The following is a 26,861-nucleotide window of genomic DNA, read 5'->3' as shown; positions in this document are numbered from 1 at the left end:
AGGTTAATAGCCATGCATGGGTGTAACCTAAGGTGTGGCCAATGTCTTATTTTTTGGGACCTGGATTAAAACCACCACTAAATAACCACCTGTCTGGTAGTGACGACTTCTGGTTGTTGCTGAGCTGAGCTGGGTTTAAGATGGAAATGTGGATGACCCAGTTTCTATTTACAGTTTCCTTAGCTCTCCCATGCTCCCAGACATATCTTGACTTGGCAAACTACATAAAGCAGTCGCCACATACCTCTTTCAGAGTTTCCATTAGTATCAGTTTGTGCAAAGCATGCCAAGTCCAGTTCTCGCTTATGTCAGTGAGATCCCGGTGCTCTTCGAGTTGCCTTAGATCAGGCAGCTGGTGTGGCTGGCACTGTTTGCCCAGTACAATGCATTCTGCAGGAAGTGTTTCTGCCTTACCATCTTCCATTATTTCTATCTTCCTGATGTCCTGTATGTATAGTCTATGAAATCCTCCTCTGATGTACATACCATGTCTTCATTACTTTATGTCACTAGGGTCAAAATTCATCTCACCTAACTTTACTTGTCTGAAAGCTAAACCTTTCTTCAGAGCTAATGAAAATAGAGGCATATCCTAAGGATATTTCATCCCATTTTAAAACAGATTTCAAAGGAGCCTTGGCAAATATTTAGTCTAGATGTCAAACTTTTGGGTAGGTAGTGTAAAGTAATCTTGCTAAAGGATTTGCATACATCACTGCTTTTTGATTCTGCAGTGAAATGGTGCATTCACAGGCTTGAAAAGTCTCCTCAAACTTAAAATAAAAATCATGCACCGACTTTATAATAATGGATCAGATGAAAAAAAGTTCTACCAAATATGTTTCAAACTGCTATCGTGGGTAGTTCTAGTACCCAGTTAAAGGCATCAGAGGTACAGGGATTAGCAATTTAGATTTTTTTATGGGTTTTTTGGGGGTGGGAGGGCAAAAGCTGTTCATGGCCTTGTAAGATTGTGACTTTTTGGAAGTTTCATAATTCATTTTTGTATGTTAGATTTTGTTTCACAGGATTGCATGTAATTTAAAAAAGTATATTTAATCCTATCTCTTTAGGAGTATGGTGAAATATTTTGCCTGATTGCTTTGTGTCTGCTTGGCTTTGCCTAAAACTTAAACACATGCTAATCTTTATTTTTCCCTGCCTCAGTAAGAGGTTCTTTTAAAACAGGTTTAGACTGACTACATGTCCTGGGTTCAGCAGTAGCAGTCATTTTTCTCCTTCTTAGTAGCTGCTGCAGTGCTGTGTTTTTGACTTTCAGCCTGGGAACAACGCTGATAACACCGATGTTTTTAGTTGTTGCCCAGTAATGTTTACTCTGACCAAGGACTTTGTGAGCCTCGTGCTCTGCCAGGGAGGAGGGGAAGCTGGGAGGAAGCAGAGACAGGACACCTGACCCAAACTAACCAAAGGGGTATTCCATACCACAGCACGTCATGCCCACTGTATAAACTGGGGGCAGTTACCCGGAAGGGCTAGATCACTGCTCAGGTCAGGCTGGGTATTGGTTGGCAGGTGATGAACGGTTGTATTCTCTTCCCTTGTTATTTCCCTTATCATTATTATCATTGGCGGTAGCAGCAGTGGTTTGTGTTATACCTTAGTTACTGGACTGTTCTTATCTCTACCCGTGGGAGTTACATTCTTTCCATTCTCCTCCCCATCCCTCTGGGAGCCGGGGGGAGGAAGGAGGGGGGAGTGAGTGAGTGACTGCATGGCTGAGTTGCCGACTGGGCTTAAGCCATGACACGACCCTATTACCCTAGTTGATGCTATCATTCCTAGCTAGGACCCCTGTGCCTCTGGCAGATTTTCGCTTTCACTGACAAGGAAGCACAGCATTCCTGGCTATCTGCACCATATGGTAAATCACAAAATGCTTGAGAACCACAGAATGCTTTGAGGCTGGAAGGGACCACAGGAGGTCATCTAATCCAACCTGCAGCTTCTAGCATGAAGGAGTCCTGTGCGCTTTTCAAACGATTTTTGTAGGAGTCACTTCACTCATCAGTGAGGTGGAGCCACTGCTGGGGTAAAACACAGCAACCATTCAGTGGTAACCGGAGTTACCACCGCAGTGCCTGTGAAAAACTGGGGACCGTTTTGCAAAATGTCAGTATTTTTTATGACGTTGGTCATGGGAGACCAGGTCCTCAGTACAAAAATTAATGTTTTGGCTTTGCTGGTGTTTGCGGAGTTGCCACGATTTCTACCCATGGCAAACCTGGCCCTGTCTGTGCACTTTTCACTCTCTGAAGCCCTGATTATACAAAAGCCACTTTTGTGTGATTTCCCACTTTCTAAATCTTGAAGCAGCAGCTGTCAGAGGAAGTGTCCAGCATCATCCAGAGGGCACACCAGCACTGCCCTTCCATGCTCCTGCTGCTCGCTGACCTCCCTAATCCCTTTTGCAGAGCGAAGGGATTAGGTGCCCTGCACCCTTCTCACTTCAGGGTGGTGGCAAGTAAAAACAGCCTTATCCTTGGTTTATCCTTATAGCCAGCACCAGGAGGAGGTAACCACCTAACTGGCCTGTGTTTGTTGGTCTTCTGATAGCTGCAGCAGTTCTGCCAGTTGCTTGCTCAATCCTAAGGGTAGCATGAAGTCTCCCTCTGCTTCAGTCTCCTGCTCTGCAGTGAGAAGATAGCATCGCACTAGCAACAAAGGAGGCAGCAGTATTTTCCCACTTCACTCATCCGTAATGAGGGTAAATTAATGAAATAACACAGGCAAAGAGCCGCAAGGTGAATACGTAAGTTAAAACCAAGCAAACACCAGGTAAAATTCCTGAGGTAAACAATACAAGTCCATCTCAGATGCCTAAAGCTAGATATGGTAGCTTTCTGCCATCACTTCAGACAAATAAAATTAGAGATTTCCTCTATAAGAGGTTTTGAAAGGAAACTATCTTCTCATGCAGTCAAAAGCTCCTCTTAAAATCTGTGGCGTGCTTGCTTCAGTCAGAGCCATAGGATCTGTCCTAGCATGCATGGCCCTTGCAAGTGCAACAGGCTTTGTCAAAGGGAAATCTCACACTGAAGAAATGAAAGAGTAGCTCTGAAATAGCGGGTTTTGGCTTTAAGATGGGCAGATTCTTGTGATCTTAAGAGTAGATGCCTTAACTAGATGCTCTCCAAGACAGGTTTAATGTGAACCCTGGGATCTGGTAGTGCAGGACTTCCCATGGCATCAGCTGGTCTTTTCTGAAAAATACAATAAAAATGGGGGGCCATGACGTTATGGGTGGAGTTGTGTGGGAGAAAACATGTGTCTGACAGTGTTTTTTCCAGGGAACTGGGCAGTGGGCTTGTGATTTCAGACACGTTACTAGGTATGGCTGGTGATCTTGATGAGCAAACCAGGCTGCCTTTCTGCTGGTGAGGTTCAGATAACGCCTACCCCCACTGTTACATACTCTCATGTGGTTTAGATAAAGAACATTTTTATTGTTTTGAATGAGATAGACTTTAATGAGAAGGCAGTTTTGGAAGTGCTGGCTGTAATAGCAGCACTGTTAATATTACTGGTTTTGGCATGGCCGACACAGGAAAAGTGTTTCTAGAGCCAGACATCTGACAGGCTTGAGAGGGGGTAGCATCTCTTCTATCTGTCTTGCTCTGCATGTGGCTATAACTTGAAACCATTATTTCCTCTGTGACAGGCAAACAATTTGGGTTTAAAATTGACTTGGATGGGGGAGACAAAGATCAGCTTCGCACATGTAGGCATAACTTACTGCACATCACATTCCTCCCTCTTCCAGAGAAAAGTTGTGAGGGAGTTTCCTGAAATATTTCACTGACAGGAGCATGAGAAACTTTTATTTTGTAAGGATTGCTGCTTAGAAGAGAGGAAGGAATCTGTAATTACATAACTTTCATTATGTAATTTTTTGCTTACATCCATTTTTAATGATTTTCATATTCAGGTAGCAAATCAACAATCCATTTTCAACTAGTCTGTTGCCTGCATTACTCTGAAGCATTAAAATGTTTCTGTGTCCATTTGTATTTACATTTGGAAACAAAACCCTGTAAGAAATATCTTTACATTAGGGTTGGGGTTTTGTGGTTTGGGGCTTTTGATGGGGTTTGGTGTTTTTTTTAAGAAAAAAATTGCATATAATTTGGAAGAAACGGAGTATATGAATATTGCCATTTTAAGCTATATATCACTGAACACATTGAACACAGGAGAGCAATACAAAATGTTATACTTCCTTGCTTTGGGGAGTTCTGCTGTCTGAACAGAATAAAACTGCAGTAATGTAGAAGAAATACCTTGGAAGCCTATCAAGAAAATAAAAAAAGATGCAAAATAACTTCACAGTTCTTAATTTAAGACATTTCACAAGAAAACACAGTCACATGCAGTCTACTGTAATACACGCAGTCTTCTGTCTTTCTTACACACTGGCTTTATACTTCCGAGATGCAACCACAAAATGGCAAAAACCAGAACAGAGGAACCCTGGAGAGGCTGCCAAGCCTGCACCTGCCCTAGGTAATGAGCAGGGTTGCTGATGAGGTGCAATCCACATAAGCATCACCTCCATGCACCCACAGGGGAGCTCAGCGCTAATATGTCTCGGAGCATATTGTGTGGCCACAGCACAGAGAAGCCATCCCAAGATTGCCTCTGACCAAAGACTTTTAACTCCAAAGGCCGCCCTCTTGGGTGCAAAGATCTAACATGCAAAAGTGGAGCTGGGCATGCAACAGTCCCGTTGCAGAAGAGCAGGGAAGCAGTGGCACTGGGGGGAAGGAGATAGGAGTGCTGCCCCATTCCAGAGCAGAGGACTCTGCACCCAGGTTAGTCTAAAGCAGAAATGTTTCTTCTGGGAGAAGTTGCCTAACCTTAAACAGGTCCTGCTCTCTCATACTATTTCAGGGTGGGAAAAGTATTCTCCCAGCAGGCCTGGATTGCTTGTCCTTCTTTAACATGAGGGCATTTAAATGATGTCTGTTACCCTCCCCAGAATATTGTTCAAACCACAGCGTCACAGGAAAGCTTAGGATGTGGTGGAGAGGAAGGCAGGGTAGCAGGAGAAATGCTTTCCTTCCCAGTGAGGTTGAGCCCCCCCTCTCATGCAGGGTTTATCCCTGGCAATGTTCAGGGCCAGGTTGGACAGAGCCTTGGGTGACATAGTCTAGTGTGAGGTGTCCCTGCCCATAGCAGGGGGTTGGAACTAGATGATCGTAAGGTCCTTTCCAACCCTAACTATTCTATGATTCTATGATTTAACCATTCTCACTGCATGTTGTGGCAATGATCAACATCAGTGGGTACTAGGTCTCAAAGATAAAGTTTTGCAGCCAGATCTCACAGAGATACAGTCATTGTGGATGTGGCTACAGGTTCAGGACATCCCAGTAAAGTTTCTACCAATAGGAAATGAGGAAAAAGTTTCTGGTTTGTGGTGTCAAGTTTTTTCAGAATCATGTGAAACTAGATCTTTAACAGTATATATGCACAGAAATAGAAATCATTTTCTCAGTGAAGGTCTCTTATGTGGCTTGGTGGCACTTGTCATTTTTTTTTACATCTGGGCAGCCTGAACTTAACATCTTAGAAGATTATTCCAGAGGGACTTCACTGTCTTCAGAGGGAGCCAGTCTGACTAGCCTAGAGCTTTCGGATAGCTAGCATAAGCAGAAATGTATCCCCTACTTAAATGTAGATTTAGCCTGGTAGGCCAAAAAAATCTCAAGACTGCCAGAAGTTTACTTTCAGCACTGAGGCTTTTTTAAATCTCTCCCCTCTCACACACACACGCATTTTGGCTGCAATTTATCACTTTAAATTGTTCCCTATCAAATATGAAAAGTGTTATGAGTAGCTAGGACGAAGTGCAGGCTCTAAGGAAGACAGTGACAAAACTCCCCTGGCTTCAATGGAGACAAGATTTAACCCTCACCTTTCCCCCCCCCCCCCCCCCCATTTTTTAAGCTATATGTATATACTTGTATATACTTGTATTGGTTATGAAATGTATGATTTTTTGCTATTTTATTTTGCCGGATTCTAATGCTTAATGATAGTATGTATTTTTTGAAGTTGCTAGCTTTGTAAAATGAAATTGAATACTGACTTTTATAGAAAATTAGTCTGTTTTAAAAAATTGCTGTATTGAGGTATTAGAAACGGGGGACAGTAGAGCCATCCAGAGGGAAATGGCACCATTAAGTAGAGTTTTCCATAAGGCAAAGCTTTCGAGTTTTTTAACAAACTATTCAAATTCAAAATACTATTTGGGGCTTGGGTTTTGGTGTGGGGTACTTTTTGTGTGTTTTTTTTTTTTCTCTTTGATAGCTGTCCATGAGCATAGAATTGTTTTCCATGCATTTGCATGCCCTTTGAAGCAATTCACACATTGTATTAATGCACTCGGACTGTGGCTTGCTCACAAGCTCCGAATTTACTATGTTGATTTAAAAACCTATACTGGAACTGTATGACCAGTCTGCTCCATGCATTTCCTGTAGTACATTTTCTGAATGGATAATCAAAACTGTCTCAGCTGCAGGGCCAGGAACAAATCTGGCAATGCTCAGTTGTCTTTCACTGCACCCATCCTTCAGTACAGAACCTTCAGGAATGCACATTGGAAAGACACTTGTATCCTTAGCTTACAAAGCACCACAGTCTTGTCATAATTTCATGTCAGTAACTTTACAACTTCACAACTGTAGAATATATGGATTAGCAATAGGTATTTTGGAAGGCTGATGTAGCACACAGCTGGGTAATTCCTTTACTGTGTTGAGTTACAGCTACAATAACTAATGGTGCTACATTTTAAGGGAGTTAATAGAAAATCCTGTTGAATTATACTAGCAGTTGTTACTGAATCTCAAAGAGAAGTGATTACAAATGAGGTTGTGGTGTGTCAGAAATGCCAAACAGTGAACATTTTCAGAAGTATGCAAATATTTGCATCAATGCTTGCATTAATCTAAGTATTTTGACACGTAATGAAGAAAGCATTAGCATGAGGAACACATTATACAAAACCACAATAATCACTGAGGTTCTATGACATCTTGATGACCTTTCAAAATCTAACTGATGTAAACTTTAAGCTAGTAGTAGCGCTGATGTAATTTGCCTTGTAAACAGATTAAGAGGTTTGGATGAAAAGCATCAATGTTGGCACTTGAGTATTTCGAAAAAGCCACCAAAAAAAGTATACACAGCAAAATTAAGTATTTCAGCTTTTTTGATGTGCTTCATCTCACCTAACCTCAGCCATTTGTATGTCTGCATTTAAGCTCCCTTTACTCTTCAGTGGGAGGGAACCAGCCATTTTTACAGGCAAAAATAATCTCAGCTGAAAGCAGTTGCTGAAAATTAAACAGAAAAATATTCATATGGATTACACTCCTCCTGATTCCCACAAGATGCTCTAGAATATTGTCTTACTGAAAGAGGAGACATCTGCAAAAGGTGGAGGCTTTTGGGAGGAGGGAAGGGTTGTCCTCTGGCCCATGTCCCCAGAGATGTGGAGCTGTCCAGCAATGCCAGCACTGCACACTGAGCTTTGGAGAAGACAGACACATGGGGAGAAAGTCCTACCTTTCCTTTCCACCAGCAAGTGAGCACTGCACTTGCGTGCTTTACAGCTGCAGCCAACATTGCTTTTGAAGCCTCCTTGTTTGCAGGGGCTAAGAAAGTACTGAATGTGTCTGACATCATCCACAAATGTTAAACACAAGTGTAGCTGGGTCGACGGAAGTTCTCCTTTGAAACATGCTTTTGAAACACTGCAGCCTTCAAAGCTGGCTTACATGCCCTGTGCTGCGATACACAGCCTTTTGTTTTGCATAAGTGTTTGTTTTAATGAGGTAGTGCAATGCAGCTCATCAAAATCAAAAACATATGATGCACCCTAGGCAAAAGAAAGGCAATAACTATACAGATTTTTGAAGAGGGCTAGTCATACCACAGGCTACCATTATAACAGAAAAAACAACAAGAATTTTAATATAGCTGTCTGGCCAAATATATTAATTTAAATTGAATGGCTTTTTCTGATATTATAGCTGTGAGGCACAATGTTCTACTGGCAAGCATCTTCAAAACCTTTTTTAGAAGATTTGCTTCAAATTATTTCTGTGCACCAGATCTTGATGGTATGTACATTTAGGGGTCTAACCAAAGGAAAAAAGCTTTTGATTAAATCAATGACCTTTCCTGGAGGTTGAATGAAATGAAGATTGTAATACAAAAAGCTGCCTCCTCCAAACAGGGTTTTCTTCAAAATATTTACTCTAAGCTCTCCTCCGTTAACTTTACCCTAACTTTTTCACAAATATTCTTATCCTTGTGGCAGAACAGTAATATATTTTCCATTACTAAATCCTTTTAATAAATTTTAGTCATTTCCACAATTAATTCCCCAAATGGCTCGCTAACCACCAATTTCCATTCCTTGCCAGATAAGACTACTGGCTGCTGTTTACTCTTGCAAACTTGGTCGTTATTGTGGTCATACTGTGGTGTGCTTCATCAAAATCTTTTTCCCTCAGCTAATTGCATCTCTTCCCACTTGGCAGACTGGTGATATTTTCCCTCTGAAGTGGAGAAGAATGAGTGTGATCACTTAAAAAAATATTCTGTGTTGATTTCACTTGATAAAAAAGTGGTATCATCTTATCCTGGAAAATACCTTTGCACCTTATTATTCCGTGAAGCACAGCTCTGGGAACCCACTGAAGCTGAGAACAGCATGTAACATCCTCTCCACCAGTTGATGTTAATGAAAACTGAGTCCCACAAAGAGACCAGCAACTTGTGTGATAGCCTGTTATTAGATTAGGCTTCCTACAAAGCCATCATAAATTTCACCAAAAGGCACAGACAGTAACAGCTACTGTGCAGAGCTGATGGAGGAATAAGATTGCTTTCCTGCTCACCTGAGTGTCCTCATTTTCACTTGGGTGTGGGACAACCTACAGACAGCCCTGGCATAGCTTGAAGTGTTCTCAGAATTTCTTCTCATTCTGTCTGGGGTGGACGCTGATTCTCAGCAATCCAAGTTGTCTTCTACAGCAAAAGAAATCTTTAGTGAACCCTGTAAGGTTGGGGTTTTTTTGGACTGTGCCTATCTGATACATTATGAATGACCTGACTAGGGTCTGACAGTTTGTCAATATACTTATAATGCAAAGATTATTTTAGAACAGAAAACAAGTTTTTGCCATATACTTTAGGAAACAGTCTACTGTTTTTCCCAGCATACTTTCCACAATATTGGAGCCATAAGAATTAAAGCAATTCTGATATAAATCAGTTAAGAAGACAATGTTCTGATAACATTTCTCCCATCCCTTTTGCATCACATGTTAGATTGTGCTGCAATTCTAAAATGCTGGTGAGCAATCCTGTGCTCCTCACAGGAGACAATAAAATTCTTTAGGGTGTAAGGTGACAGCAACTCGCTTTCTCTTACAAGACAATATCTCCTCCTCTATCCACAGAGGGTATGAAAATTGCTAATGGAAATATTAGCTTATATTATTTCCATTATAATAGCTCTGCTGCCCTGAAACATGAAGTAGTCCCTTCTTCCACCTTTAGCCTGTGGTACCTTTTCTGAAATCCCCGTGCAAACATCTGCAGCTAATAGGAGTGCACCACTAGGGCAGACCCAAGGGGCAGCACCCTCCTTCAGTGTACTGCAGGGAAATAATTTTAGCCAGAGAGTTTAATGGCTCTGTCTTGGTTTCCAGGTTGCATCAGTTGTCGGCTTAGGAAGGTCTGGGTGGAAATCTTGCTTGTGGAGCAGCACTCCCGAGAGCCACATGCGACCCCAAGACATGCAGGGAGCATATGCGTAGCGCTGCTGGGCTGACCGCATGCTGCTGCCTCAAGTGTATAGTTTCACACTGTTTAATAACAGTGCACATTCACACTGTGTTATTTTGTTTTCAGTTACTTAATTTGCCTATGAGATGCTTCCTTGTTGGCAAGTTACTGGCTGTATTTGCTTGTCTATTGCCCAGAAAAACATTCAAGATCTGCAATTAAACCAGGTTTTTCAACCCGTGGGATTGAAAATAGAGTTATAGTTGGTCTCCAGAAGAACATAAAAGCCCCCTCCATCTTAGAAGGCTGGACAGCCTGAATCTAGAACTTGACAGCAATGCTCAGGACTGGTTCTTTCAGCTGCTCTCACACATAGGCAGCACAGGGCCCTGATCAGTTACATGAGGTCGTGCTTAGCTAAGAATGTTTCAAATGGGAACCTTTCTTCTCAAGACATAGTGCTATACTTTAGCATGATCAGCATTGCTTCTTTAGCACAACCAGATAAACAACAGTTTCCCAAAATAATTAATTTTTTAATGATACCAAAATAATTTGACTCTTTTCATACCCAGACATTTTTTGGTGAATTTGTCTACTTACCTGAATGCTTCTCTGAGTTTATAACTTTAATGTTGGTCACCAAATCTGGTATGGTCAGAGTTTGGCAAAGCTGTTTTTCTCCTGACTTACATGCATTTGATACCTGATTTGTTGTTCTGTAAGCACTGGAGAATGTCCAAGCCTGTCTCAGATCTGAGCATTTTCCAGCAAAATGTTCATATATATAAGCCTAACTTTTATAAAGAAGAAATGTACTTTTCATTTGTCAAGGCCTCCAGCTATAACTCTCTCATGGTCAGACCTAGAGAGGTGCTGAGGCCTCAGGATACACCCCAATTTCAGAGACTGCATTCTCAGCACAGCTTGGAACTAAGCCTGCACCATGACAGCACTTTTATCTCTGCTCGAAGGTGAAAGAGGCAATAAGCACCAGCTGATTGATGGGTGTGATCAGATATCTCCTACAAATCAGCTTGTGGCAGCACAGTACATCTCTGTTCTGCTGTTCTTTTAATGGCATGTGAATATCACATGATATCTGTGACTTTGAGTAGGAGACCACTTTCCTTTCAGTCCTGCTTACTTGGGTTTTCTTTCTTGTTTTTTAGAAGCTTTCTTATTAATAACTGACATTTTATTAGTTCCCCATCTGAGCTGTTGTTTTTTTTCTTCCACTAGTTTCTTCATTTACCAGTAGCAACCTGTATTTCTACCTGTATTTGCCTACTGACCTTGGATTCAGGAAATTGCCTAAGTGCATGCTTAACTTTGAGGATAAATTTAATTTTTTCTGATTTTAATGGGATTTAAGCATGTGCTTAAAGTGAAACCTAAAATTGAACGTCCTTCCTGAAGAAGGATGTTCCCCTGAGTCAGACCCTGCATACATTGCCTTAGAATAGATCCTGGCTGCCCCTCGAGTATGTTAGACATGCCGGATGTTTTCAGAAGTGGTTAATCTGATGAAAGAATTCATCTCAGAGTCATAAAGAAACCACAAGTTTCCTTCACTTTCAGTCTGCTGCTTTGATATTGTTGGTCAGCTGCTTGTGCTGCAAGAGCATTTGCGTCTTTTTTTCATAGTCTTTTGGTTGTATAGGTAAGAGATCTACCCAATTGCTCACACATAAGAAGCTGGTGCGACTCCATGCAGATAACCCCCTTTGTGAATACAGGCTGGGCTTGTGTGCTAGCTTTTTGAAAGTGGAAGTTGTCAGCTGAAGCCCAAAACCCCAAGACTCAAGAAATAGGCACAAGACAGTAAACCACAAATACTGTAAAAGAGAAAGAGGACAAGAAGGGCAAGGGACACATACATTCCCATGACTCTTCTTCCTTGGGCAAGCAACACACTGCAAACTTCAAAAAGAGAAGAAATACAGTGTCAGTACACAGCACAGCACCATATAAATGTAATATGGGAGATATGCGCTGTTATTTTTGCTTGTGGCACATTATTGTAAATGGGATGCAGCTTTCTGACCATATAAAATCATTCTGGTTTAGAAATGTGCAATATTTTGACTTTTCCTAATTTTCCCCCTTTTGTAATTAATAATCCAAAGCAATTAATGGAATTAAATGCAAATGTGCAAATATTCCAGATGGCTCAGAATTGTATTTTATAAAGGATATATTGTTCACTTCTCCCCAAAATGTGGGAACAATATTCCCATTATGAGATGTTTTCAGTTCTCCTCAAACAATATTAACACAGTAAAGTCCTACTCCCTAGCTATCTGCTTTACTTCGCTTTTTATCTAGTTCACAAGCATGGTTATCATCCTACTGTATCCTTTGCATTTCCTTAGTACATCTAAATATTTGGAGAAGAGGGTTGTTTCCATGTCTTGCCCAGTGAATCACCATGCAATGAATGAGATTGAAGCCCAAAATAGTATACTTTAATGCATGAGATTTATTTTAACCTCTAGGTGTTCCAGCTTGAAAATGGCAGCATAGCTTAAAATATAAAAAAAAAAATAAAAAACCAAACCAAACACCCCACAAACAAAAAAATAACTGTAAAAAACCCAGAAAAACAACAAAACCACAATTAAAATAAAACCCCTTGAATGAAACCTCAGCCATAGCAGCTGAGTATTTTGTTCAGAGCTGAATGAACTAAAAATATTTTATTAGAGCTGAACACACAAAAATTGCCATTGTAATTGAAAAGTCAACTGTTTTGACTTCTGTTGTACAGTCTTTAAAATTAATAACATAATTTACCATGTATGAGCCTGGCTATCCATGCTGCACAAAGTTCCTTTGTTTGGTATAGGAAGCTTGCAAAAGCAATCTGCTTGTTTTCCAATCTTACTTCAACTAACGTATCATTTTATTTGTTATTAATTTTGTTTCAAAGGACTATTTCTAGAATGACATCTTCGTAACATAAGACTTGCTGTAACATTTGCATTTCTATTAGAAGCTCAAGCCAGAAAAATATCCCACTTCTTGGCAGTTGATTAGAACCATTTACTATAATTTTTGATACTGCGATTATATGGTCCTGTGTTAAATAATACATTCCAAATTCTTTCCTCATGGAGGGAGCTGCGTGGCTGGCAGTATCTTGATGGACTTGCTTGGATCATACTTGTGATATTGGCAGATACACAGCTTTCATTCTGCATATGCTTGGCTTGAACAAAGCCTACACAAACATAACTTTGAGAGAAATGCATTCTTTTCTAACATTATTCTTATGTGTTAGTTGTACTCCAATAGCAAACAAAGCTTCCCCAACCCACAGATATGGGACTGCTATTGTGCAGGACCTGGGAGGGGTTTATGATTGAAGGTCCTGGTCCAAGAAAGCATCTGACCAAGTGCTATATCGCAGTTCAGTTGCTTGTAATTACTTCTGTCCCACTTTACACAGGACAATTAAAGAGCAGGCAAGGGGCTGAGCTGGGGAATGAGTGACTGAATGATGAAGTGGCTGCCTTGGCAAATAGCAAATCCCACTGGTGAGGGATGGAGGTGATCTGAGTTCTGTGTCTGGGCACGTGCTGGGCTCCCGTGGAGAAAAGAGGGAGGGCTTTCCCTCGAAAATATCAAGAACTGTGCTTTTTCCTTCCTTTGCTTTCATGACATGGAAGTGCCCTGGAAGCAAAACATTGAAACTACTTGAAATACCTGTTCAAGGGAATGTCCAATGTTTTCAAAGCCTGCTACTTTTTTTTGTTCAGGCCAAAACTACTCAGCAAGTTTGTCCTGAAGTAGCAAATGGCTTCAGCTGTCCCCCAACCACATTCTTTGGCAAAAAGCTGCATTGCCCATAAATAACTACAGTTTCACCAAACTGTGATAGAAATTAAGCATATGGTAAGAGATCTTTCCAAGACTGGAACTGCAGCTTCGCCTTGCAGGGGAACAAGCCCTGTGCTTGAGTGCTAGGGTATTAAACCACTTGGCTGTCTTAGGTACCGCTGGTTAGGTGGTGAAGTAGGTTGATATGCTAAGTAACTCCTTATGGGGTACTGGCACCAATAGGAGTGTCAGCTGCTCCCACTCTCAGTGGGAAGGTCAATCCATCTATACAGGATTGTTCTTCAAGTAACATTTTTCTGTATTCTTGGTAAGACCATTATCAACATCGTGTCTATAAGTAATCTGTTGAAAACTATTTTCCACATCAGACAAGAAAGTCCAGGTTTTCTGAAAATTGCCTGCATTTTTTTCACCTGCTGCTTAGGTCTCCTAAAACGCTGGATATTTGACTACACTGGTAAGTCTTGCAGTTGACTGACCTACATTGTACATACACACCAGTGGCTTCAAGCATTTGTTTTTCTCGATTTCAGTAAGGCATTTGATACTGTCTCCCACAGCATCCTCATAGATAAGCTAAAGAAGTGTGGGCTTGACGATCAAGTAGTGAGGTGGATCGAGAACTGGTTGAAAGGAAGAAGGCAGAGAGTTGTGGTCAATGGCGCAGAATCTAGCTGGAGGTCTGTGACTAGTGGAGTTCCTCAGGGGTCGGTGCTGGGACCGGTGCTGTTTAATATTTTCATCAATGACCTGGATGAGGGAACTGAGTGCACCCTCAGCAAGTTTGCTGATGACACAAAACTGGGAGGAGTGGCTGACACACCAGAGGACTGTGCTGCCATTCAGCGAGACCTGGACAGGCTGGAGAGTTGGGCGGGGAGAAACTTGATGAAATTTAACAAGGGCAAGTGTAGAGTCTTGCATCTGGGGAAGAACAACCCCATGTACCAGTACAGGTTGGGGGGTGACCTGCTGGAAAGTAGCGAAGGGGAAAGGGACCTGGGGGTCCTGGTGGATAGGAGGATGACCATGAGCCAGCAATGTGCTCTTGCGGCCAAGAAGGCAAATGGCATCTTAGGGTGCATTAGAAAGGGAGTGGTTAGTAGGTCAAGAGAGGTTCTCCTCCCCCTCTACTCAGCCTTGGTGAGGCCGCATCTGGAATATTGCGTCCAGTTCTGGGCCCCTCTGTTCAAGAAGGACAGGGAATTGCTTGAAGGAGTCCAGCGCAGAGCCACAAAGATGATTAAGGGAGTGGAACATCTCCCTTATGAGGAGAGGCTGAGGGAGCTGGGTCTCTTTAGCTTGGAGAAGAGGAGACTGAGGGGTGACCTCATCAATGTTTACAAATATGTAAAGGGTAGGTGTCAGGATGATGGAGCTAGGCTTTTTTCAGTGATATCCAGTGATAGGACAAGGGGCAATGGGTGTAAACTGGAGCATAGGAAGTTCCACGTTAACATCAGGAAGAACTTCTTTACTGTAAGAGTGACAGAGCACTGGAACAGGTTGCCCAGGGGGGTTGTGGAGTCTCCTACACTGGAGATATTCAAGGCCCGCCTGGACAAGTTCCTGTGTGATGTACTGTAGGTTACCCTGCTCTTGTGGGGGGGTTGGACTAGATGATCTTTTGAGGTCCCTTCCAACCCTTGGGATTCTGTGATTCTGTGATTCTGTACCTACAGTATGTGAAGGCATGAATAAAGGCATAGTTACAGATAGAATTAAACTTCTCAGAAAAAGTAAAAATGAAAAAAATGAAGTCTCAAGCCTGCAAAACCACCATTCATAAATTTGTTTCTTATATTTTATGTAGTCTTCGTTGAAGTCAGTGAGAATGCAGGGTTCAACTGTGTAAAGATCAGCTCATATATATATAAGTCTTTGCAGGACTGAAGTTCACATCTATGGTTTAAACCCAAAATGAGATCATTTAAAGAAATTCAACAGCTCTAGATGCTAAGTGACAACAACCCTGGATTTGGGAAAGGCTGAGGCTCTCAATGACTTCTTAGCCTATGTCTTCACTCACAAAGGCTCTGACCACACCGCCCAAGTCTTGGAAGGCAGATACAGGGAGTGTGAGAATGAAGACCTTAGGCCTGCTGTAAGAGAGGATCTGGTTCGAGATCATCTTAAGAACCAGCGTGTGTACAAGTCTGTGGGACCTGATGAAATCCATCCATGAGTCCTGAAGGAGCTGGCAAATGAAGTTGCTAAGCCACTGTCACATACATGAAAAATCATGACAGTCAGGTGAATTTCCCAACTGGAAAAAGGGAAATATAACCCCTATTTTCAAGAAGTAGAAAACGGATGACCCAGGGAATTACAGACCAGTCAGTCTCACCTCTGTGCCTGGCAAAATCTTGGAACACATTCTCCTGGAAGGCATGCTAAGGCACATGAAAAACAACAAGGTGTTTGGTGACAGCCAGCATGGCTTCACTAAGGGGAAATCCTGCCTGACCAATTTGGTGGCCTTCTATGATGGGGCTACAGAACTGATGGACAGGGGTAGAGCAGTTGGTGTCATCTACCTGGACTTGTGCAAAGCATTCGACACTGTCCCACACAACATCCTTCTCTCTAAATTGGAGAGACATCAATTTGATAGGTGGACTACTCGGTGGATAAAGAACTGGCTGGATGGCTGCATGCAAAGTGTTGTGGTCAATGGCTCAATGTCCAGCTGGAGACCAATAATGAGTGGTGTCTCTTGGGGATCAGAGTTGGGACTGATCTTGTTCAACATCTTTGTCAGCAACATGGACAGTGGGATTGAGTGCACCCTCAGCAAGTTTGCTGATGACACCAAGCTGTGTGGTTCGGTTGACATGCTGGAGGGAAGGAATGCCATCCAGAGGGACCTTGACATGCTTGTGAGGTGGGCTGATGCCAACCTCATGAAGTTCAACCAAGCCAAGTGCAAGCTCCTATACCTTGGTCAGAGCATTCTCAAGCACAGCTACAGTTTGGGCAGAAAAGAGATTCAGAGCAGCCCTGTGGAGAAGGATTTGGGGGTGTTGGTTGATGAGAAAACATGAGCCGGCCTCAGTGTGCGCTCGCAGCCCAGAAAGCCAACCGTATCCTGGGCTGCATCAAAAGGAGCGTGACCAGCAGGTCGAAGGAGGTGATCCTGCCCCTCTGCTCTGCTCTCATGAGATCTCACTTGGAGCATTGTGTGCAGTTCTGGTGTCCTCAACATCAAAAGGACATGGAACTCTTGGAACAAGTCCAGAGGAGGGCCACGAGGATGATCAGGGAACTGGAGCACCTCCCGTATGAAGACAGGCTGAGGAAGTTGGGGCTGTTCAGCCTGGAGAAGAGAAGGCTGCTTGGAGACCTCATAGCAGCCTTCCAGTATCTGAAGGGGGCCTACAGGATGCTGGAGAGCACTCTTCACTAGGGACTGTAGCAACAAGAAAAGGTGTAGCAGGTTCAAACTTAAATCAGGGAAGTTCAGGTAAGATACAAGGAAGTTCTTTCCTGTAAGGGTGGTGAGGCACTGGAATGGGTTGCCCCAGAAAGTTGTGAATGCTCTGTCCCTGGCAGTGTTCAAGGCCAGGCTGGAGGCACTCTAGGGTGAGATTGTTTAGTGTGAGGTGTCCCTGCCCATGGCAGGGGGGTTGGAAATAGATGATCTTAAGGCCCTTTCCAAACCTAACTATTCTATGATTCTAAGATGAAAAGGAAACCAAACTGCCTTAATCCCACAGCTCCTTTTTGAGAAATGCAGTAGCATTTCTTACATACAAGTGTTTTAACAAGGAGCTTCTGTTGACTAGTCACAGTACGCTGTGGGAAATACCAGGCTAATTCTAGAGCAAGATCAAGTCACTCAAAGTCAGATCCAGCCCAATAGAAAAAGGGATAGTTTAAATATTTATCTTTCAGTTGACACAGTCTTTTGAGAAGATAGAGATGAAGTAGACATCTCATGCAGTTGAGTGCCATGAACTGGAAAAGTCTGGCATCTTCTAGGGCTGAGCCCAAAATACAGCTAATCTTAAAATAAGTGCCCCGTACTACCAGACTACTGTTGCATACAAAACTTAATTTCTGTTTTACTGGATTCCAGCTAATTGTGAATGGTTGTTGGATAAGTCACATGCCACCAAGGTAATGCAGCACACATGTTTTAGCAAGTTTTTCACACATGTCTGGCAAGCCCTTCATAGTAGGGAAAGGGTTTAGGGATTCTTTCCTGGACCTTAAATCGTGCATTAAATCCTACCAATTATTGGTTCCTTCCCTGTTTCCACTTCTGCTGATTTTTTGTTATTGGACAGTAATTTTTGTGACTTGTAATACGACCTACTTAGGGCCCTTTGAAACTCAGAATTTCCAGTCTGCAGGAAACTGTGATAATGTGTAATTTCGTTTAATTCTCAATGGGTTGAAACCTTAGTCCCATTGAAGAAAAATGAGTTTTGCCATCCATTTTGGTAGAAACAGGACATTCTTTATTTTTCTTAAAACACTGTGAAACCTACAAAATGCTTTTAGATACTGGTAAAAAGATTGTGGTGGTGATGGTGATGGCAAATTCCAGGTTTGTAAAAAATCTGAGTTAGAATTATAATGGCAATTAATTACATTCAAAGCTTTTTTCCAATGTGGTAAGCATTTTATGCCTGCAGTTTTTATCCATTAAAGTAGTTGAGAACTCCTTTGCTTTCTTTCTTGCCAGTGTGTTTAGTCCCCGAGAGAAAATATTTGGTTTATCATTGCCAAGTCCTGTGATTTCACTGTAGTACTTTAAAGATAATAATCTAATTTTCTGGTATGTTGGTGGAAATGCATTTCTCTAAATGTACTGAGCTTTAGAAATGTGGTCAAAAGGAAATCGGATAAGGTAGGACTTTATCAACTTGGCATTTCTTGGGTGTTGGAAATACTTGCCATTTGTCATCAAGCTTTAGAGATCCAAGGTACACTGATACTTTTTAGAAGAGTTCTCAGGCACGTTTCATTCTGGTAGTAAAAATTTAGTTTATAAACTGCTTGAATAATGCCAAAGGTAGAGAGTTGCCAGTAGGGAGTTCGTGGGATCGCCTGGTTTCCAAACAAAGGTACTTTCTCCTACTCAGACAATCCTGCATGACCAGCACTGCAGATAAAGCTCCCAGACATGGGATTTAGCAGAAGAGAGGAATGAGTGGTTTCACTGCCTGAGAAATAAGTGAGCTATCTGTAGCACATCATCATGCTGTGATTTGAGACTTACCCTCTCTGCTCTTCAGAAAGCCACAAGAAAACTGCAGTCTCTACAGGCATTTTTGGTAATTATTTCCTCTCAACCTATTCGTTCTGCTCTTCAAAAAGGTGATATTTTTTTGCTTAATTGTATAGCTGAGATTCAAGACCAGTGTTAGTTAACAGTGATTTTTCAATTTATTTTTTTTCCTCACAAGGCTTATGGTATTGCTGGGTCTTAGAGATAGACAGAAATATCAGACAATTACAGAAATGTGTGAATCTTACCCTTTTTGGACCACACAGCCTAGCCTTTGGAGTACTCTTGCAAGGTGTGCTATCACATTTTCCAAGTGTTTGATTTCTAGTATTTTTTTTAATCTTATTGCAAAATATTTTTTCACTTATTATTCTTTTAATGTTTTAAGTATTTAAAAGGAACAGCTAAATTTATTCTTCTGTCCTGGACAAAAAAGAAGAGAAGAAAAGAAAAGAAAAGCAAGTTACCTGCGGAAGTAGTTTGCTTTTACTATATATGTATGCAGTGTGCATTTAGTATATGGAAACAATGACAGAAATGACATCTCCTGCAGCCTGAATTTCTTCTTCATAATTGACAAAAGAAGAGCGTTCTTGGAGAAGTCTAAGTAGTGCATTGCTCCATCAACCCCCACCCCACTGCTCTTCTGACTGTGCCCTGTCACACACAGCCAAGGGTGTCTGGAGTAGGCAACTGTTGCCTACTCCAGACAGGGCAATTTTTTCAGTTTTAACATTAGATACTGTGAAATACCTGACATGAATTGAGGTGAACTGAGTAGACCAAAGTTTTGTTTGTAAATCTATAATTTCTTTCATATTTCCTCTCTTCCCTAGTGCTGAAGAAGTCACCTTCAGTGGAAGATAGCTATCTAAATGGAAGGAGGCTGATTGATACTAGGGAAATGATCAATGGGAGATCCTTTTTTTGTTCAAATCTTGAACTACATCCGTGTACATAATTATCATAAAGATGTAGAAAAGTAGTGAGTGTTTCCATTTGTGTCTGTCTGTCTGCTAGGGGGGATATTTCTGAGTGTGTGCATGTATCTCAAGGTGGTCAAGGGGTGGCAGATTTCAGTTATTAAGAATGATCTGGATTAGCCCTGGTCTTTCTGGGTCAGTAAGTTTCAAACACAGATATTTCACATCTGTTTCTTGTTCACAGCCACTAACAAAGAGGTACAATACCAGAAGAGTCCCAGTTTTAGATGTCTGGTCCCTTAAGGAATTCAGCTAGTTACTTAAAGAGAGGGGGGAAAAAAAAGGCACAGCTATACCTCTTATTCAAATTTGCAGATTAGGCACAAGCCCAGAGGTGAAAGGTCAAATAAAACAGTTGAAAGCATTTTCTATAGACTTCCTGGTCATGGAGGGGAAAAATGACCGTGCAGTCCTCCAGAGCATGCTATAAAAGCCAAAAGAGTGTGAGAGACACTTTAATAGGTTCCATTCTTGATGAAAATCTTGAAACAGCCTCACTAATATGGTGTAGAAATCCAATATACCAGACGTACTTGCTGTGTGCAATGGCCATCAATCTAGGGATGGTAGGATCTTGAAGGATAGTGTTCTGTAATAACCAGTTCAAACTGTTATGTAGTTCAGTTAAAATTACCTAAGACATTTGGAAAAAAGTGATGAAAAATGTTGGCTTTTTCCTTCACAGTTACTTATTTTTTCCTTGCAGAGAAGTTGCTTATTTGAAGTGTTTTGCTTTGTTGTTTTGGATTTTGGTTTTGGTTGTTTTGTTGGGTTGGGTTGGGGTGTTTTTTGTGTCCTGTGGTTTCATTGTCACTTCCCATCTTTATATTAGCATCAAATTTAAAACAAATTGCTGACATATCATTGGCAACTTTCAGCAAAAGGTTTTGGTTCACTTTAATTATTAGTCCATGCAGCACTTCTTCTTGGTGGTACTACTGTTAATGTGTTGCAGATGGTAAAACTAAGGAAGAATGAAAGGAATGTTTAGGTGAGATTCATCTGACACAAGTGGAGTTAATCTAAAAGCTGGGTATGTCAGGTAACTGTACAGGTTCCCATTGTAGGTAATAGAGTGAAGTACTTTAAAGGTGCAATTTATCTCACCTCTTGTAAGTAGCTGTTATAAGTGAGACTGATTCACATGATGAAGATAGTTGTATTTTGAACTGCAGAAAAAGTCTTGAAGAATTAGCTTAGTCTTGACACACACATTCAAAACCGTTGAAGCCTAATAAGTGAATCCTACTTCAGCAGATGGTGATTCAGTTCCCTGTCTGCAAGTAAGTGTGTCAGCACTTCCCTGTTACTGACTATTGCAAATAAATCCACTGTCAATAGAATTGTGACTGTGCCAGTGTAATTCATGGCAACAGAGCTCTCATTTAATTTCCAATTTCTGTGGTATTTTGTTTATGTAGAGAGTATAGCTGGTCTCCAAAGATGATCAGAACAGAAAAGATGGGGAAACAGTGGCAGTCACCAAAAATATTTTTGCTGATAAAAGCTTAAATAGCTTGAATAACGGGAACTCAAAGTCAGTAAATTAAATCCTTTGACTTTCACTTTGAAAATTTCCAACATTTCCGTAAAACTTTGTCCGTTGGGAAACAATCCATTCTTGATTGCTGTTGTTCTGTGAAATAAAGTTTAAATAAAAAAGTGTTGCCAATGAATCAGGCCCTCTCCCAACTTTTCAGCTCTGTTAGCAAGTGAAATGAATTCATTGCTATGACAGGAAGGAAGGTGGGGATAGGGGAAAGAGATGCAGAGACTAACTGGCCAAATGGCTTGGAGCAGCTGAAAATAGCGTGCGGGGTGGTTGAAAGAAAGCAAAGATGGGAGAGTGGGACGACATAACCAGCCCTGAGGGCAAAGCCGACGGTGAGTGCCACCGCAGCAGGAGGAAATCTCTTATCTGCTTCTGTTAAAGTACTTTTTTTATGAAAATAAGTAATTTCTGTTTTTGGAATGAGCGGTTCATTGCATCGTGTTGGAGGAAACAGTGCGTCCCCGCGAGCCAGCAGCTCTTTTTTATAGGTGCACGGAGCACCCTCTAGTGACCACTGGTGCCAAGGTGCCCCTGGCTCCCAGGGATGCTCCCAGTGCTCCGCACCAACTGGGGAACGTCAAAGGGATGAGGACATGGTCCTGCTACAGCCACTGTGGTGCAAGACCTGGTAGTAAGGGATAAAAGAATCACAAAAGCTTGGAAACAGTGCTGGAGGAAAGGGTGCCTTTCATGAGATGCATGCTGTGCTGTGCCAGTGGCCAGGTAGTGATAATAAGTATTAATTATGCTGCTTTACATGGGCTGCTTGCTTTGATATAGTAACTGGAGTTTGACAACAGCAAATGCTCCATGTCACTGAGAGCAGCACCTTACTCCCGCATTTGCAGCCATGGGTCAATGGGCAGAGCCAATCCCAGAATTGGACCCCATTTTTCCCAGGATGGAATCTGTCCTGTGCCCCTCAGACCTGGGGCGGTGTCATACCCACTCAGGTGTGGAAGGAAGAGGTCCCTTCAGCAGCTCTGAATGCCCAACAGTCCTGGGGTTGGGTAGTAAGAGTCCCTCATCCCAGAGGCAGCGCCTGAGCTGCTGGCCTCACAGCCCCTTGGGCCCGGTTGTGAAACTCCATTCTTTTCTGAGCATGCCCATTGGTTCCACTCTAAAAGCCTATTTTTGAGAGCTTGCTTTGTGGTGAGGGGAGAGTTTCCCTTTCTGTGAGCAGATTTACTGATGTTTTCGTCAGAGCCAGCTGAAAGCTGTGAATTAAAGGGAGGAAGTCCTGCTGAAGGGCTTGCTGACAACTTGTAAGAGTGTCTTTGGCCCTCACACTGAGCCAAGCATGGCCAAACTGATGTTTGGAGTTATATTGAAGGTAAATGCTGCATCTTTCTTCGATGATTAAGACCTTTACACATGTATCTTCATGTTCCAGGAAGCTGCCTTAATTTGCCTGAATTTCTTAAAATCTGCTTCCAAAAACTGCCATGTAAAGTCTTATATTGTACTCAAGTTCTTTGACTTGTAGCCTAGTTCTACCTGGAGGAGAACCTCCTTTTTACCTGCAATAAAAGGAACAGAGGATGAAAGGATAGAGGATAAAGGATAGAGGATAAAAGGAACAGAGCTCACCTTTTCTCATCTCTCTTCTTTTCTTTTAATACCCTCATATTCAAACACTGTATGTACACATACTAAGCAAAACACAGAAGGTGAATGTGTCTCCAACTTCCCAAATTATTTATTCGGAGTTATTTATAATGTAAAGAAATTTGTACAGTTAAAGGGGTGAAGGCCACATTATTTGCAATACTGTCAAAATTTGAAAGCAAAAAAGAAAGAAGCTATCCAAGCAGACTGCTGAACAAGCATTGTGAAAGACATAGTGGCACTAGTGAGGATAGCAAAATGCACCTCTAGTCTCCTGGTCAGTTTAGGCTGAGAGCAGTGCTCTTGGTTTGCTTTGCAGACAGCGAGATGGATTGCAGATCTGTTTACAGGGGGAATATTGCAAAATATTTCCTACAGCCTAACACCCTAGTGGATATGATATGAAATATGTGAGGACAGGGTTGCTTTTTAGAGTTAGTAGTGGTGTTTCAAATAGCATGAGAAATGGTCTCTTTGGAAATATTTCTAGTACATCCTAGAAAGGGTGCAACAAGCAAAACAGCTTTGGCAGTTCATCTTTTTTGTTTAGGACCTAGTCTAAGCACTTCTTTTGCATGGTCAGACCAAATCTTTAGGTCTGTACAGGGCCCCATTGGTTTAAGCAGGCTTAGATCAGCATAGATTGGATCCTCCTCTCCAGTTTAGAAGGCTCTTTTCTAAAGAGAGAGCTCTTTAGTCCCAAAGGTAGAAGGCACTTAAAACAATGTTTAAGCCTGTCTGTATTCAGGAAAGAACTTAAGCACAGCTGTAATTCTAAAGCATGTGTAAACCCCCTGTTTTCATCAAGAAACTTCAGCCCATGTGTAAATTTAACACACTTGGTAGTGTTCTGTCACTCTGTTATTTCAAGATGCAGGCTTGAATGTAAAGAAAATTCCAACAGAAAGGAGCCTAGACAAAGTGGGGTTACAAGCTTGAGAGAGAAATTAAGGGGAAAGGGAGTGTTAGGTGACTTGTGTAGATTTTTAATATTTTTTTGTGTTTTCATCCTGTTTTTTGACCAAGCCACATTTTTTTCAAGCTCACACACCATTATTTCAGACAATAGCACATAGGTGCCTAACATAACAAAAACTTATTTTCTTTCTATTTAACCTTAATAAAATGCAAAAAAGAGAAAAATAGTAGAAGTGTTTGTACTATTTTTCTTTTGCAACTGGATGATGGTGATTTGATAACCCAATATTTTCCTTTCCTTACAATACTAAGTCTCTGTCTTGGAATTGGAGCAACAGAAGCATAAGCGCTCAGAAATCTGCCTGTGGGTATTAGTTTGAAAGTCAAATAAACTTCATTGAATTCTTTGGCACAGAATATGTGCCAGTTTAAAATGGCAAAACCCTTACTGGGCTGTAGGCTCTGTAAGACTTATATAATAATGATAACAGAGCTCAGCAGAGTCTGATACCACCTGCCTTATGCTTCCAAAAGCCTGGTATAAATCAAGAGGAGGCATGTCTGTATGGAGGTAGGCTGGTGAAGAATCATTACTAAAACCTGCTTGTGAATGAATTTGTTAGATCCCATCCACCTGAGAGCTGGAACTGATACTTTTGAGCCTCTCAATATATTTGAGATAAAAAAAAAAAAACCAAAATATCATGGGCTTAACTGGAGTGGAAGTCACCCAGCTGAAACATTATACAATGCTTTGAAATTTCAAGAAAAAGGTTCTAATCTTTTGGCTGTCTTGCTCATTGTTTGGAGATGAAAAGGGAGGAAATCAACATCCCCATGAAATACAATTACTGTAAATCGCTTTCTTTTCATACAGTTTGTAATGAAAATAGGAAAGTTACCAGAAGTTACCTGCTCTGCAGAAGCACAGTAATTTGGTGGATGCAGACTGCAACAAGACATTCACCAGTGGAACACCAGATTTCTAAATGAACCAATGGATGATATAAACTATTGTACAGCAGTGCTGGCTCTGGATTGCCCTGAAGTGTCCAGAAGTCATCTTTACAGTGGAAGAAACCAGATGTCCTTAAAATGAACTATAAGAATCAAGCTAAATTTGTACAGGGAGTTGATCCTGTAGCACTTTAGAATCCAGAGCAGGGAGGAAAAGTAGAGTGTTTTCTCTGCCCTTCCCAGTGTGTGATCTGCTTGTGAAGCAGCTGGATATTAGTCGAGACATAGGTTCAGCTCAGTGACACACCACCAAACTTGAAACAGGGTCTTCCCAGGGGCATCTCTATTGGATCCCGATTGCACTTGTTCTGTGTTGTTCTGTTGTGTCCGGGTATTTCCAGCTCTGAAATCCCCGTGGGGAACTTTGAAATAAGGATTTGGCAGAACCTAGTGGATGGCAGAGCCATTCATGTGAGCAGGGACGGGTGGGTGACCCTTTCCTCTACTCTGCCTTGGGTGAAATAGATGAGCGCCTACAGGACGAATGCCGCAGGGTGCACCGCTGGAAAAGTGCGTGGCCACTTTTCACCTTCTTTGGGTCAGGGTAGGAGGGGTAGAGTGAACTGGGACTTACTGCTGTCATTGTGTACCATTTGGAAAAAAATGCATGCCAAATGCCAGCAGTCATCACCAGTTACAGAACAGTGCTCAATTTCCTTTCTTTTCCTAAGGAGCAGGAGAGGAAGGCATTAGGAGAGGGTGAGGTCATCTGCTTCCACTAAATAATGCTACAACAAGCCATCACTATTTCTTGTTCTTTTTATCGTACTAGAGTCCCTGGTCAGAGAGCAGGGCCTTATTAGAGTGGGAATTATCTACCCAGTGCTGCAGTGCTTTCAAGCAACATGTCCGTGGTTTGATATTGTTATAGGAAGCATTGAGAAATCAACTGTAATTATAAGGCTTTTAAAAAATTAATGCATTCTGACTTCTTTTAGTTTTTCCTTCAGTTTTTGGAGGTCCTGTTTTCAAGTTATTCTCTTCTAGCTAATAGCTCAGAATCTCTTGACACAAAGAACTATGTATTTCACAAAAAAATAAAACGTTGTGAGACTCAGAAGAGCGAGAGGGTTTTGCCAGCATTGGATCCTGAGTGGTTCTTTACATATGGATTTTTATACTGGCTGATACTGTGGAAAAACTGCCTTTCTTATTCCCATCCTTTGGGATTTTTTTTAGTTCAGCACTCCTAAGCAAGGGGCTGGGACAGGGACGGTATTTTGTTTGCACAGCTGGTAGTTTTGGGGTGCCCTGTGACTGCCAAGTGCTACAAAAGGACAAATAAAAATATAACACTGAATAAAAAATGACTAGCACACTCCAGCCAGGAGGGGAATTGCCAGTGAAACCATCTCATTTTTATGCATGGATAGAGCTGTGAAGTAAAGGAATAGTGTGGAAAATTTAAGACTCTTTATGGTGTTCAGGCATTTGCTTTTGAAATTTGTGTTTTTTTGTGACTTCCTTTCCTCAGTAAGAAAGAGGCATCAAGAAGAAATTATTATCCCAAATCCACTTGCTTCTTCTCTAAGAAAAAAAATGTGCTAGATCCCATAGGCGAGAAAGTGTCAATAGCTCAAGAATTCAGGAATGAGGTTAGTAGACAAATATAGATGTGGTACAAGAGGGGCTAGGCTTCATTAACATATTTGGAGTTACACCCGCTTATACCAAGTCTGGCTTCAGCCCTGAATCAGCAGTTCCCCAGGGAATAGACTGCATGAAACTAGTGCCGATTTTGGCCCATTTCATCTGACATCTGCATCCTGCCTCGAAGTGGCATGTCACACTTACTGCACATCAGATCACACCTGCCCAGGCAGTCACAGGCAATTGACTTTTTTGTTAAAAAAAAAAAAAAAAAAAATTAGTCACATAT

At 41.6% G+C, this 26,861-nt stretch overlaps 1 protein-coding gene across 4 annotated transcripts in view; it reads left to right on the top strand.

Annotated features, from left to right (window-relative positions):
• The window catches only part of ERG (ETS transcription factor ERG), a 146,287-nt gene that overhangs the window by 56,626 nt on the left and 62,800 nt on the right, over positions 1-26,861 (top strand). The window lies entirely within an intron of this gene.

The sequence above is a fragment of the Lathamus discolor genome, chromosome 4, assembly GCF_037157495.1.
Source record: "Lathamus discolor isolate bLatDis1 chromosome 4, bLatDis1.hap1, whole genome shotgun sequence".
Classification (NCBI taxonomy): Eukaryota; Metazoa; Chordata; class Aves; order Psittaciformes; family Psittacidae; genus Lathamus; species Lathamus discolor.
Note: the sequence above shows the minus strand (reverse complement) of the source record. Positions and strands in the feature narration are given on the sequence as shown.